Consider the following 12491-nt stretch of genomic DNA (forward strand, 5'->3'; position numbering starts at 1 on the left):
AACACTCCTCTTTCTTGGCGGGCACCCAATCGGTGCTCGACACACTGCAAGGTCTCTCCCCTCCCTGCTAGTCCAGGGGTGTGATGCTGGAGACAGGCAGGGAGGTGAGTAGGAGATAAAAAGCACAATGTTAAAAATATTAAACGTTTAAGTCGCCCATAAAGCCTCTCTTTCATTTTTAAAAGCCCCAGACATTCCTAAAAGCACCTCTGCCTAAAAAAGAAAAAGGGATATCAACTTTTCGAATTTTTGTTTTGTCACAAGTAGATTAGGACCCCGATTTAGTCCCTTGGACTAGTTGTTTTTTTTTTGTTTGTTTTTTTCCACACCCCTGTCCTTTAAAACATTTTTGAAGAGAAATACAAACCCCTGTAGTTCTATAAGGCTTTAAGTGAGAAGAGGTTCTGGGATTGTTTAACAGCTACAGGAAGACTTCATTTGCCAGGGGATCTGCAAATAGGGATGGTCCTGATGACTCCTAGACTGCGCCTCAACAAACATCCTAATGAGGCACCCTCCCACCTCAGGCTCCTCAGCAGCTGCATGGCCTGCTATGGCTATAGTCATGCCCCTGGTAGAAATAATTAACAAAACAAATAGAGAGGGTGAATTGCTCCAGTGGACACAAAGGCAGCAATAAAAACCTGACAGGATTTCTAATTGTTCCCAACTTTATCCAAAACTAAAAACAATCTTAGCTGGGAGATTATTTTGAGAACAGTGGACACAATTGTCTATGTCAGACTGGAATAACCATCCCTAGGCTTGTATGGAGACATTCCACACCATCTATCACTTACATATAATGTAAACCTCAGAAAATTGACAATAAAGGATTTCCATGGCAACAGCTGTAGCAGAGAATCCCAGAAAGAGCCTGGGAGACTCCTGTTCAGGGTTTATATGTCTGCCATGGTCCTCCCATATAGGTTTAGGGATCTCAGATCCACAGTCCAGCACAGGGTTTACTCTTCTCCCCATGCTAATTTAATCCCACCTGGAAACTATAGCCAGAGCTCTCAGCCTGGGAAATCAGACAAGTCTTGTTTGAGAGAGCTTAAAAGGTTGGTGAAAAGTAACAAGCTGTATATGTGGAAGCTGACAGGCGTTAAATACTAGTCTTGTTTTGTTTTTTTTGTTAAAAATAACAAACATGTTATAGAGGTTTTACACAGAGCAGCCCAGATCCTCCTCTTCTCGGGTCCCTCTTCGGTGCTTCAGGCCCCTTCCTCCTTTTGAGTGCCCCCACAGCTCTCTCCTCATTGGCTGACTTTAATTGGTAGGGGCCAATGGCGCCGCTGTCTCAGCCAATGAGGGGATTCTCGGTCAGCCAAGACACTCCTGCAACATCTCTGGAACCAGATGGACCTCAGGTAAGTATTGGTTGGGGGGGGGGGGAGGGAGGTGATGCACACAGAAGGCATTGCATCTCCAAGCATAGAATGCATTAAGATAAAAAACCTACTGCCTTTACAATCACTTTAAGCTTGCTTAGTCTGATGGTAAGGCTGCTTTCACACTGAGGAGTTTTTAAAGCACTTTTGTGTATTTTTTTAAAAGTGCCTGAAAAGCTCAAGAAACATGCTTCCCTTTAAATTCTGGATCAGAATTCTGAATCAGAATGTCTGGATCACAGAGTTTCCTATGTGGCTATATATGTAGAGTATGTTCCTGGTACTTATTACTGCTGACAAAGCTTCCTTGGAGTAGCAAATTGAGTCTTGATGAATGTGACAAACTACTACTATTCTGTATGCTTTTCTACTATATTCTGTCTTTAATCACCAGCTAGGCAACAGATAACAGCATTTAAATTGGATATTTTGTGACCGCAATTAGCATTGCACTATATTTTCCCCACATTTTTACCCCCCCCCCCCCCCCAAAGAACCCCTTGAAAACACTTTTAGATCCAGGGCAGTAGTCTCCAAATTGTGGTCCTCTGCTTACTTTTATCTAGCCCTTGGGGCACTGTTTTTCCCACTGATATCAGGTACTATTCCTCCCAATAATACGAGGCAATATTCCTCCAAAAGGCACCATGGCCTCCACTGATATCAACAGTTGGGCACTATCCCTCCCACATACACCAGGTCATTATTTCTTCCATGAATTTCAATGATGGGGCACTATTCCTTCCACTGACATCAATAAAGGATTGGGAACTATTTTTCCCACCAACACCAATGATAGGGCACTATTCCTCTTACTGACACCAGTGACACCTTTGTTTAAAAAGTTTGGAGATCCCTGATCTAGAGGAACCAATGCTTAATTGGCGGTCATTTAGAAGATTGTCCCTTAAGCCTCCTACTCACGATCAGATTTTTGGATCGTTCGTCCATTTTTTTTATTGCAAGCTAGTCTCATGTTGAAAGTGAAGAGGTTACTCACCATACGAAATTCTCCTATGACAGAATACAACTTCAGAAGTGATGTACTGTTATGAATTGTTTTCTATGCGTTCTTTCGTTTCTGGGCATGCGTAGTCTTGCTATTACGATCCTTTTCGTATGAAAACCCTGCTGGTTAAATGAAAATCAGACAATGAGTTCACGTACAAATATTTTTTTATAGTCTGCATATCCAGCTTTTCTCAGATGAAAAATTGGAATCGGCTTCTGAACGCACCATACTAGCAATCCAAAAATCGGCAGAACGTTTGTCGGACTAAATTTTACTTCCAATTTTCGTATTGTGTGTATGGGCCTTTACATTGGTGATCAGCATTCCAACAGACCGCTCAAAACATTAAAGGAAAAGTACAGCCAAAGCTCGTTTGCCTGTATGTCTCCTGTGGATCACAAGAGTGCAGTTTGTTTTGAGCCGACAGCGGGCTGAAGTTCCCTGTCTGCTGATGTCACAGCCTGTCCAGACTCAGGCAAGATAGTGACACTGGAGTTGAGATCTGCCCACATGACTGGTCTTACACCAGGCTCAGCCTCTCAGTGAGCCACTGAGCGCTTCAGCCGGCCTCTCCCGCCCCCCAAAAACAATTGGGATATTAATAAAGTAAAAAAATATTGTTTTTCCAAACTTGTCTCTCTTCTTTTATTTATAGCACAAGAAATAAAAACCACAGAGGTGATCAAATACCACCAAAAGAAAGTGCTACTTGTGGGGGAAAAATGAATTTCATTTGGGTACAGTGTTGCATGACCGTGCAATTGTCATTCAAAGTGTGACAGTGCTGAAAATTGGCCTGGGCAGGAAGGGGGGTGAAAATGCCCTGTATTGAAGTGATTAGATACCACCAAAAGAAATCTCTATTTGTGGAAAGAAAAGAGAGCCAGTGACTATCAGTCACCGATGTCTGCTCTGCCCAACGCTCCAGTGCACAAGGAGGGGGCAGAGCAGACATTGGTGACTGATAGTCACTGGCTCTCTGCTTGGGGAGCTGTGAGAACCGAGCAATCTGCTCTGTTAGATCCCTTGGTTCTCACTGTTAGGCCTCATTCCTCACTCAGCTCTGTCCGCCAGCTCAGCAGGAGATCTCTCCGTTGATCTCCGCTGAGCCGACGGATGACAGGTCCCTCTCTGCTCACTGAGCGGGGAAGGGCTTGTCAGAGTGAGACGATTCCTATGGCGGGATCACACGAAAATGGACAGCATATCCATTTTCATCAGATCTCATCCGATCTGATCTGCCAGGACGGATATATCGCCATACGTCTCATTTTTAGCGAATCGAATGTCAGCGGACATGGTAAGTGCTGACATACTTCGCTCCATAGACCTGCATGGAGCGTCCATTCAGGTCTGCCTTAAAAAAAAATGGCAGGTGGACCTGAACAGTCCGTTTGTGTGAAAAGGGCCTTCGAGTCGGTGGGAGACCGATGCTGCATCCACCTAGATATGTATTAATTAGCAAAAACCCTGTACTTCTCTTTTAATGGTGTCTTGCTGTTGGCTCTTTCAGGTGACATTGGCCTCTAAACGATCCAGAGGGGAGGCTAACCAGCCACAACTCAAGGAACCACCACTAGCATCTAGAACTGAGATCTGGTGTCCTCTGACCTCATCTCTAACCAGAACTCTTTTTGTACTCCAGGAAATGACTTGCCCAACAGCTCACCGGGGTACAAAAAAAGCGGGAGATCGCAGCCCTACTCAGATGTGAGTTTGGAGAACAACAGAGATCATCACTAGTAGCGACTTCTGAAGTAACCCTGGCTGAGAATTGTTGTACTAAAGGTCCTGTGTGAATAAACTCATATAACATAAGGTTCTGTGACATTAATGCCCGGTACAACGTACACTATGACTTTATGGGGCCTTTTACCAATGTTCATGGATACCCTCTCTTGAGGAGCATGATGTCAGCATGCAGTAACACTTGTGAAGAACTTCTCATGACCCTAGCAGTCATACAATGTGTCAGCCTCAGGCTGGCTCAATAACATATGGCACTGTATACATGCCCACCATCACAGCAGCAGCAATGCCAATGGTCACAGAACTCCAGAGTGCCTGGCTGGCTCTGACTTGTCACTGAACTTACACAATGACACCAGTAGCTTGCCTAGTTTTCTTCTATTTCCTCTGCCCACATTCCCCCCGATATACCAGCACACTCACCCTGTTGTCAGCTGGCACCAGAAGCTGCACCCACTGTTCTTGTGACACAGTCAATCCAGTTGCAGGCTGCAGCAGCAAATACACACATACAGCAACAAGGAAAGCGGAACAGCAGCAAGCGACCAATCACAGCGCAAGTCAGTGCCTCAGCGCCGATGTCAATCACAAGCGCCGAGCCAATGACCTTTGGACGGGGGCGTGCCGGTTGGTGTGATGACGTCGGGGCGCTTGTCAGTGGTCCCCACGCTGGTGTTACGGGGCGCGGAGATGAGGGGGAAGAGTGCTGGAGAAGCTCAGAGGATCACTGCTCGGTTACGGGTTGCGTGCTTTTATTGTGTGCAGCTTGTCCAGCCCGACCTGTACACGGCTCACATCTGCCTTTGTTTACATCTCATTCTCTCGCGAGATGTTAATCCCGAGGAGTGTGCACGTGTTTTCATGCTCATACATACTGCACAGCTAATGTGGGCATAGCCAGGTACTGCACGTCTCCACCACAAGCCCTACTACCCACATGGAATCCTCTAGAGATGGGCCCACCTTTGTAGTGTTTAACCCCGTCACTGCAAGAGACCTTTTTTTTTAACTTGGCCACTTTAACCACTTCGTTACAGGCCACTTTCACCCCCCATTCCTGCCCAAGCCAACGTTCAGCTTTCAGCGCTGTCACACTTTCAATGACAATTGCGCGGTCATGGAACATTGTACCCAAATTCGATTTTTAGCATTTTCTTTCCACAAATAGAGATTTCTTTTGGTGGTATCTAATCACTTCAATACAGGGCATTTTCACCCCCCTTCCTGCCGAGGCCAATTTTCAGCGCTGTCACACTTTGAATGACGATTGCACGGTCATGCAACACTGTACCCAAATGAAATTATTTTTTCCCCCACAAGTAGCACTTTCTTTTGGTGGTATTTGATCACCTCTGTGGTTTTTATTTCTTGCGCTATAAATAAAAGAAGAGAGACAAGTTTGGAAAAACAATATTTTTTTACTTTATTAATATCCCAATTGTTTTTTTTTTGTTTTTTTTTTAAACAAATTTTTTTCCTCAGTGTAGGCTGATATGTATTCTACATATATTTGGTAAAAAAAATTGCAGTAAGCGTATATTGATTGGTTTGCGCAAAAGTTATAGCATCTACAAAATAGGGGATAGATTAATGGCATTTTTATTAATTTTTGTTTTTTTTTCTTATCGTGACTGTGACATTACGGCGGACATACCGGACACGACACTATTTTGGGACCATTCACATTATACAGCGATCAGTGCTATAAAAATGTACTGATTACTGTATAAAAATCACTGGCAGGGAAGGGGTTAACACTAGGGGCGATCAAGGGGTTAAATGTGTTACCTAGGGGGTGATACTAACTGTAGGGGGAGGAGACCGATCAGTGTTCCTCTGTACTGGGAACACAGGACCGGTCTCCTCTCACCTGACATGACGTGGATCTGTGTGTTTGCATGCATGCCCCCTAGACGGCCGGGGACATCATATGACATCCACCCAGGATGGGAGATCCCTCCTGCGGATGTCATTTGACGATGGCTGGGATGGGAAGTGGTTAATAACCACTTTATTTTTATTTTTTTTTATTTTTTTTACTAAAAAAGACTGAAGATTTTGGAAAAAAAACAAGTTTGTTTCTGTCAGAAATTTTTGTAAATTAGTAATTTTTCTCCTTTGCTGATGAGACGGCACTGATAGGCTGCACTGATGGGCATTGATTAGTCAGCACTAATGAGGCTGCACCGATCGGGCACTAATATGCAGCAATAATGGGTGGCACTGATAGGCAACACTTATGGGCAAGGATAGGTGGCACTGCTAGTACTTAGGGGCAAGGATAGGTGGCACTTATGGGCAAGGACAGGTGGCACTGCTAATACATATGGGCAAGGATAGGTGGCACTGCTAGCACTTATGGGCAAGGATAGGTGGCACTGAAAAGCAGCACAATTGGCCTCACTGATGGGTACAGGTTGGCATCACTGATGGGCACTGTTGGGGCTGCACTATAATCAGGGCACTGCTGATCAGTGCCCTGATCACCAGTTCATGTCTCCCTTGTGAGGAGATGCCTCTGATTGGTTCACACTTTGACACTGTGAGCCAAGGAGAGCCAATAAACGGCACTCCCTTGTTTGCATGTAATTGGACATAGCTGATCGAATGGGTAAAGAGCCATGGCTTTTTACCGAGATCAGGGTCCCAGGGACACATCGTGATCCCCACGCTGCATGGACATGTGACTGCGGTGAGACTGAGCAACGTCATCTGACGTCGGCCCAGAACAAGAGCCGCCCCGCTCTGCCATCATTTTGCTATATGGTTAAGGTGGTTAAGACCAGGCTTTTTCTGGCACGTTTTGTTTACAAGTTTAACTATTTCAATACCAGGCACTTTACCCCCCTTTCTGTCAGACTTCACTTCTCACAGAACAGCGATCTGTCTTGTTTACATTGCCATTCTGCCTGTCTCCCAAAAGATCAGCCGGTCCCATTCACAGCGGGAGCAGGGCAGCGCGTGTGCGCGAACCCAGAAGTGCAGGATCACATACAGGTACATGATCCTGCTCAGAGGAGCCATCTTGCTGACATATAATATATATATATATATATATGAGTGTGTGTGTATATATATACAGTATACGGTCAGCACGCAGTTAATCGCCACTGGGTTTTTTTGCTAAAAAAAGAACAAACGTTTTGAGGGCTGATTCACACCACAAAAAATGCACTCTAGATCTGTTTCGGATGAGTTTTTGCATGTGCGTTTTTGTTGCATTCTGGTACTGGTGTTTGTGATGCTTTTTATTTCTTTATTGTACATCATAGGACACAGAGCCTTCAGTATTTATTTAGTGGGTTATAGCTACCTTCAGGTGTTGACACTGGCACACCCTATACAGGAAGATGACTCTCCTATATAACCCCTCCTCCTTCCAGGAGTACCTCCATTTTTTATCGCCATTGTCTAAAAGTTTTGGCATGAGTGAAGATGTGCTATGCGGGTGCTCCAGGAGGGATCCATGCTGAATTTAAAAGCCTCCACAACCGGATCCATCCCGACACTGCGGCTCCAGGATGGTACCCAGGATGATTCCTCCTATTCAAGTTAAGGCGCACTCTACCAGAGCGGTTAGTGCTTCTTGGCAGTGCATCATCAGGCCTCCTTTGCTCAGATCTGCAAGGCTGCAACTTGGTCTTCGGTCCATACATTCACAAAATTTTAAGAAGTGGATGTAAGGAGGAATGAGGATATTGCCTTCAGGCGCAGTGTACTGCAGGCAGCAGTATAAGTCCTCAAGGTCTGGGGGTGCCCTACAGGTTGTGTCTCCCTCCCCTCAAGTAGCATTGCTATGGGACGTCCCACTAAGTAAATACTTGAGGCTCTGTGTCCTATGATGTACGATAAAGAAAATAGGATTTTTAAAACGGCTTACCTGTAAAATCCTTTTCTTGGAGTACATCTTAGGACACAGAGGTCACACCCCTCTTTTTATGGGGTGTAAGTATATTGCTTGGCTACAAAAACTGAGGTACTCATGGAAGGAGGAGGGGTTATATAGGGGAGTCAACTTCCTGTATTGGGTGTGCCAGTGTCAACACCTGACGGTAGCTATAGCCCACTAAGTACTTAAGGCTCTGTGTCCTATGATGTACTCCAAGAAAAGGATTTTACAGGTAAGCTTTTTTTTTTTCTTCCCACTACTGGGGTCGAGTGTGTTTTTGATGTGTTCCAGTGCATTTCGGTATGTTTTAGATGCGTTTTACTGTGTTCCAGTGCAGGAAAAATGCAGCATGTTCTACTTTTTTTTTTTTTTTTTGTCTGGAACTGACTACACTGGTGTGAACTATGCCATTGGAAACCTTATAACCTACTTTATGTGCATTTTTGATGCAGAAAAAAAACTCCATGGACTGCATGTGGTATGAACTGGTGTGAAAGGTATAGAGTCCACAAACTATGGTATATATCTGAAAATTGATTATCTCGATGTACTGATGGCCTATCTCTGAGGCCCTAAACCCATTTTTGGAAACTAGACAGTCCAGGTTATTTGGTAAGAGGCATGGCACACTTTTTGAAGTTATTTGTAAAATTTAGTTGTTTTTTTTTTTTTTTTTTTTTTGCACAAACGGTCATCAGTGCAGTTTACGATCATCATATAATGGGTGTGGCAATGATCAGGGATACTGACTGGTCTGTAATTGCAGCGAAAGGTGGTTCTACAAAGTATTGACTCAGGGGTAGTGAATACAAATTTATGCCACACTACGATATTTCCACCAAAGTACTATACCCCAAAAAGACTCTTTCTTATCGTACATCACGGGCCATAGTAGTTACTATGTGGGTTTTGGCCACCTTAAGGTGATGGACACTCGCACACCCTAAGACAGGAAGTCCACTCCCTATATAACCCCTCCCACTACTCAGTACCTCCAGTTTTTTTCGCCAGTGTCTAAGGTGTTGGTCACGAGTAAAGATGTGCTGTGCTGAGCTCCACTTGAGCAATCCTTGCTGGGGCTAGCTATGCAGCCGGATCCATTCAAAGTGTCTTTTCAGGCCGAATTGAATGGTACCCGGGCCTCATGGCAGAAGAAACAAGGTATTGCCTGTAACGCTTCTCTTTTTTTAGAGAGATGGATCCCGGGATCCAGAGCTTTGGTTTTTTTTTTAAGCCATTTTTTTGGCGGGGTGTTTTACAGGCCCAGGAGTGTAGGTTCCCCAAGGGTCCCCAGTTCCTGAAGGTTTTGTAAAGGAGCCCACTGTGAGAGGTGAAGATTGGGTCTGTTGGTTTTTACCACAGAAAACCCTGCAACGAGAAAGTTAAGTGGAGGTTTATAAGGAATTTTTTAATTTTCTTATGAAATGTTTCCTTTAAAAAAGTAAATGTCATGCCTAAAGCCCCATACACACTATCAGTTTTTCTGCAGATTTTTTTTTTTCCTTCAGATTTACCAAAACCATATAATATGAGGTCAAACCTTAGGAGTTTCAATTTGTATGCAATCAGGCAGGCCATTGCACTACATGGTTTTGGTAAATCTGAAGACAAAAATCAGCAGAAAAACTGATAGTGCGTATTGGGCTTAAGAGTCACCACTGGGGGCTGTATAGAGCATGTACCTTGTCATGCTTTCTTCAAACATCATGCTTGTCACAGAAACAGCAGGCTTCCCTTCGGCAAGCAGCTCAGACCTCTGGTAAGATTGGGGGGATTTTCTTCCACGAAACACCCCCCACCTGAACAAAGCTCTCCCCCTCTTCCTGCAAGGGGAAGCCAAAAATGATTGGCGATGTCGCTCTGTTTTTTTTCACCACCCCTGCATGGCAGCTTGTTACAGATCTCCTCCTCACCATGCCCACACACACACCCCTGCGCACGCACGCGCCGATCCCACGTGGGAAAACCCTCTTTTGAAAGGGGGCCGCGATGTGATGGAAGGGGGGGTTTAGCGCAGCGTTGGCACCCTCCAAAGTTGAGCGCGGGAGTATGTTTAAAAGCTCAATTTTTTTTTTGCTGGCTGCAGATGTCAGAGGGACACAATAGCAAAAAAGGGCATGTAAGAGCTTGGTGACACATGCATTCCTTGACACATTTACTAAAAGCATCAGGCTGAGCATTAATAGCGGCAGTGGCTGGACTATTGCTCAAGCAGTGGATACGGTTTCTTCTGATAGTACCTCCTGCTTTTGTGCATTGGCTAAGTTCAGAAGGGGGGGTTGGAACACCCCCAAAAAAACGCTAAAAAGGTCTCTGGAAAGCCCGCTCATCTCTACAATGGCATCCTCCCCTGAGAGAGGGTGGCTGGTCAGAGTGAGCATCGGCCATGAAATGTTTTCAACACTGCAGTCCCTGTTTGTTACTAAAAAGGTATTTTTTCCTCAGCCATGATGGGATTGGAAAAAAAAAAAAAAGGTTAGCCGCTTTAATCGCATCCCAGTGTGGGACAAAATGCGTCAGGTTCTCTTCCAATACCAAGGACCCTCAAACTGAGGAACTGGGGGCGGGAGAAGATGAATTTCCTCAGGGGACTGTGGTGAGGCTGATGACTCTTCTTCTGAGGTGTCAAATGCAGGGGGATCAGCTTTCACAATCTGTAAGATTGATGGTGCAATTTCTTGCTGAATGGTCCACTCCACATTTATGTACCCTTAACTGAGTGTTTAGGTTCACTAAAGCCTCCTCAAGCTGTGCATGCCTTTCCTGTCCATTTATTGCTGGAAAAGCTTTTTGTATCTGAGTGGTTCACCCAGATAACTTTTTAGGAGGGAAAAAATGCTTTTTTTACACTTTATCCTATGGAGGAAAAAATTCACTAAAAGCGGGGTATACCAGCAGTTAACACTGCTATATTCTCTGTGAATAAAAGTTTGACTTCTCCAGCAGACGATGCTCAAACGCTTAGGGATCCAATGGATAAAAAGTTGGAATTCCTATAAAAAAAAAATCTAGCAGACTGAGTGTTTCACACTGTGCTGACAGTAATTGGTTAATCATTGAGAGACTTTTTTTTATTTATGTTTATTCAACATTTGAGTAAGACATACAGTACAATACATACAAAACTCGTAAGCATTTTTGGCCTTTCCACAAACAGTTCTTTGTAAACGTCTGATAAAGGTTTTTTTAAGGTTTTCATCACACAGGAATGCCCCATACACATGGTCGGAAATTCCCACGGAAAAAGTCCGATCGGATTATGTTATCGGAAAATCCAATTGTGTGTGGGCTCTATCGGACTTTTTCTCCAACAACAAAATCCGATCAAACTTTTTCCGATCGTGTGCAGAGAATTCCGATGGACAAAGTGCCACACATGCTCAGAATAAATTACGAGATGAAAGCTATTGGCTACTGGCCTCTTTATAGTCCCGTCGTACGTGATTTACGTCACCTCGTTCTGAACGATCGGATTTTCCGACAACTTTGTGTGACCGTGTGTGTGCAACACAAGTTTCAGCCAAAAACAGTCTGTATGGGGCATAAAAGCTCCAAAGGTGATGACCCAAGTTCCATAGTATCTGATCCAAACTGTGTCATGAAAGCATGTCTCAACTGTATATAGCGGAAGAAAAAACAGTTAGGCAACCCGTGTTTATTCTTAAGTTGGTTAAAAGTGAGTCATTTTCTACCCTCAACTATGTGTTTCAGTTGTTTTATACCTAAGCCCAAATAATGGGGTCTGGAGTCGTACCCAAATGAGGTAATCTGGGGTTAAATCAGAAGGAGGTATCCCGTGACCATATTCCTGTCGCAGATTTTATCAGTATCTGTGCCTTGTCCCATGCGAGAACAGTTAAGCGCATTGAGCCTGTCAAAGATGGTGATGCTTGAGAGCCCCTGTATACCAGAAAAAACAGACTCTCGTACAACCCCATACAAGCTGCTTCTAACACATTTGCTGCATCCCCATCGTCTCATAACAACCAGTGTGTAGCAACCACCATTTGTCCCAATATAAAATATTTGAAAAGGTCCTGAAGGGCTAGTCCACCCTTACCCAGAGGTTCCTGTAGTGTACGAAGGCTAATCCAGGGGTGTGCTGTGGACCATAGGAAAGAACCAAACAGACTGTTCACACGCCTAAAGAACGAAGAGGGAAACCAAATTGGGGAGTTTTGTAAGAAGTACAAGAATACCGGCAACACTTTCATCTTCAGAAGGTTTACCCTTCCAATAAGAGAGGCGGAAGGTGTCTCCAAGCATCCAGCTGTATTTTTACCTTGGCCAGGAGTGGGAGGAGATTCAATGACATGAAATTGCTTACCCTGGGAGATATATGAATGCCTAGGTATTTAAACTGAGATACCCAGGAAATGGGGACCACTTTCATCGCCAGAGCCCGGACACCCGTGTCGATGCCCATTACATTTTATTTCTCCCGATT

General features: G+C 44.4%; 1 protein-coding gene across 5 annotated transcripts in view; it reads right to left on the reverse strand.

The window, feature by feature from the left end:
* The window catches only part of BCAS3 (BCAS3 microtubule associated cell migration factor), a 1583483-nt gene extending 1578541 nt beyond the window's left edge, over positions 1–4942 (reverse strand). For 2 of the 5 annotated variants that reach the window (XM_077482133.1, XM_077482136.1), the window contains exons 1-2: positions 4579–4942; positions 2395–2522 (exon numbers count right to left, since the gene is read on the reverse strand). The gene's annotated coding sequence lies outside the window, so the exon portion shown is untranslated. Of the gene's footprint in view, positions 1–2394; positions 2526–4578 lie in introns of all 5 variants that reach the window. The other 3 variants (XM_077482134.1, XM_077482135.1, XM_077482137.1) reach the window with 3 other exon arrangements.
* Between the last annotated feature and the right edge of the window lie 7549 nt (positions 4943–12491).

Source organism: Lithobates pipiens, unplaced genomic scaffold, assembly GCF_037356315.1.
Source record: "Lithobates pipiens isolate NorthernLeopardFrog02 unplaced genomic scaffold, aLitPip1_a1.2 Scaffold_16, whole genome shotgun sequence".
Classification (NCBI taxonomy): Eukaryota; Metazoa; Chordata; class Amphibia; order Anura; family Ranidae; genus Lithobates; species Lithobates pipiens.